The sequence below is a fragment of the Azolla caroliniana genome, unplaced genomic scaffold, assembly GCF_043228905.1.
Source record: "Azolla caroliniana isolate FFs.n. ecotype wild unplaced genomic scaffold, voAzoCaro1.0.p SCAF_15, whole genome shotgun sequence".
In the NCBI taxonomy this organism is placed as follows: Eukaryota; Viridiplantae; Streptophyta; class Polypodiopsida; order Salviniales; family Salviniaceae; genus Azolla; species Azolla caroliniana.
Window position 1 is genome coordinate 109,341 of NW_028230450.1, and position 2,864 is coordinate 112,204.

The following is a 2,864-nucleotide window of genomic DNA, read 5'->3' on the forward strand; positions in this document are numbered from 1 at the left end:
TCTCACAACAAAATGCTCGTCGTAAAGCATATGAAGAAAGATTGAAAAATAAGGTTAAGGATGTGCCTAAAGATGGAAATGTAGGCAAATAGGGACACGTGACCTATGAGACTAACCCATGCCTTTTACAACTATGCTTTTGGAATGGCAATGGATACCCATGGAATCCGGGATTTGGCTTAGAGGAGTTCACCGATGACTCGGATATCACACTTCTTGTTGAAACATGGGAGCATGATACTCAAAGGATTCAAGGTTTGGGAAACTATAATGTACACTCTTTGATATGGAAGAAAAATCCAAGACAAAGAAGAGGACAAGGAGGGGTGGCATGTTTGATTAAGAAGGAAATAGAGAAATATGTGTCAATCATAAAAAATGATGAACATAAATGCTACATATGGCTCAAAATAGAAACACCTAATGATTTGCCCACTTTTATAGTTGGATGTTACATTCCTCATCAAGATTCTAACTTTAATGCTTGTTTGGATAAAGATCAACCTTTTGCCAATCTAGAAGATGATATTGCTTATTTCAAATCCAAAGGGAAAGTTATTGTCTTTGGTGACATGAATGCTCGTACAACGATGCGAGGGCTAGATCCGACTGGTCTTCCCGAATGTCGTCTAGCGGAATGAAACATGGATGGGGTTGTACTAGAGACTAAGAGGATTAGTACTAGAGAGAGAGAGAGAGAGAGAGAGAGAGAGAGAGAGAGAGAGTACTATCTGCATTAGTATGAGATGTAGAGAGAAGGGAGAGAGACTATGAGAGAATCACGAGAGACAGAGAGAGAGAGGCCCACATGGATGTAGCTCAGTTGGTAAGGTTGCCCAATAGAGACCAGGTGGTCATGGGTTCAACCCCTACATTCCACAGTGGCATCTAGTGAAATAGAGATATATATGAAGTATATAATAGAGAGGTGAGGAAATTGGGTTTCGAACCTAAGACACAGTGCTTGTAGTGTTATCGACTTACCACTAGGGTAAACTAATTACAATAAAAAGAGAGAGAGTGTGTGTGTATGTGTGTGTGTGGAAGAGAGAAGTATGATAACAGAGAGTATATTATTGTTGAGAGTCGAACTCAACTTCCCATAGTAATAGGTTTCACACTAGCTCATGGTCATACCAGGCTAGATTTGTAAATAGTAGAAAGGGCAATTGCCCTAGTTTAGTTGGTATTTAAACCAACCTCTTGTAACTTAGTTACTGTTGGAAGTATTTTGGTTAATGTAATATACAGTCTTTTATCTCCGTCTTAAGTTCTCTCTCTCTCTCTCTCTCTCTCTCTCTCTCTCTCTCTCTGTTTTGCCTTACGTACACACACACACACACACACACACACACACACAGTCCTTCCGTTGTATCTCAGCCACTCTTGCTCCTCATTTGTTTTCATGGTATTGGAACGTGTGGTTGCTTAATTGAATCTATTCAATTGTGTTGTGGTACACATCGGCTCATCAACAGAGAAGAAATCGACATAATGAACACTCAAATGGGAAATGCTCTTCCTACCGAAAAGCTTGACAGAATGAATTTTGCATCTTGGGAATACAAGATGCATCAATACCTTGTCGGACAAGGTTACTAGAGCTACATTGAAGCAGTTCACGAAACCCAACCCAACCCAACACACGCCGACTATCCCGCTTGAGAGCAGGCCGCAAGCCGTGTGTTGTATTGCCTTGCATCATGTGTTCATGATCATATGCTTGGATATATTGAGATTCGAAAACACCGAAAGAAGCTTGGGGAAATCTCAAGAAGATTTTTGCGGCCAACACTGCTGCATGAAAGCTCCAACTTCGATAGGTGCTAAACAACATGCAACAGAGGGACATGTCAATCACCGGCTATACCATTTGATGCCCTCGGTTCGATTAATGTCGTAATCGACGATGATGAGATGGTGCAAATATGCCTCGGCGGCTTAGCACCCCGATTTGGCTCGATTAGTTCGGCCATCCTTGCAAGGGAGAACCCTCCTTCATTTTTCGATCTCCAATCAATATTGTTGGTTGAGGAGAATCACGCCCGACAAAGGAGCAACGCATCCGAGGGTCATATGCTCTACTCCCAGTCGGATGATAGAAGAAATTTCGGCCATGGAAATAGAGCTCGATTTGAACAAGGCCGTAATGGTCGGCAAACTCAAGAGCATAACCCCCACCAATGGCAAGCGGACAGGAACGGTCCTAGAGAGTTCGGTAGAAGGGGGAGTCATCATGCCGGACTGAGCAATCGTAACAACCTGATCGAATGCGGGTACTGTGGAAAACACAACCACTATGAAGAGGAGTGCCATAAAAAGGTACAAGACTCGGCTTCAACTAGTTGATAGCTCACGAACTACGCATTGAATTCCGACTACAACATGTTGGTAGACAGGTCCCTCCGGATGGGAAGGGAGAAGAACAGTGCCGACGAACAAACTCGGCCGAGGCCGAAACGGTATGAACCGGATGGGGAGAACCCGACTTCGGAGAGTCGGGTGGTGTAGGCCCGGTATGAACCGGATGAGGAGTACCCGACTGCGGAGAGTCGGATGGTGTAGGCCCGGTATGAACCGGATGAGGAATACCCGACTGCGGAGAGCCGGATGGAGCCCATCGAGGCTACATTTGTAAATAGCCGAAAAGTCATATTAGTATAAATATGACTTAGGGCAAACTTTTAGTTTTTTTTTGGAGTAGTTGTCGTTGTTGTTGTTGTTGTTGGTGCAAGAAGAAATCAGAGCACGTAACTGTACAGAGAGAGAGAGAGAGAGACGAGGTCGTTGCCTCTGTTGTAACCGCTGCCTGTGGCGAAGATCTGAGAGCACGAGGTCGTTGCCTCAGTGATCTCACTGTTGTA

At 44.1% G+C, this 2,864-nt stretch overlaps 1 long non-coding RNA gene across 1 annotated transcript; it reads left to right on the forward strand.

The window, feature by feature from the left end:
* The first annotated feature begins 686 nt into the window (after window positions 1-686).
* On the forward strand, window positions 687-881 carry LOC147854179 (uncharacterized). The gene is made up of 2 exons (XR_015531014.1): window positions 687-724; window positions 803-881. It is a non-coding gene; the product is annotated as an uncharacterized LOC147854179 (long non-coding RNA).
* The last annotated feature ends 1,983 nt before the right edge of the window (window positions 882-2,864 follow it).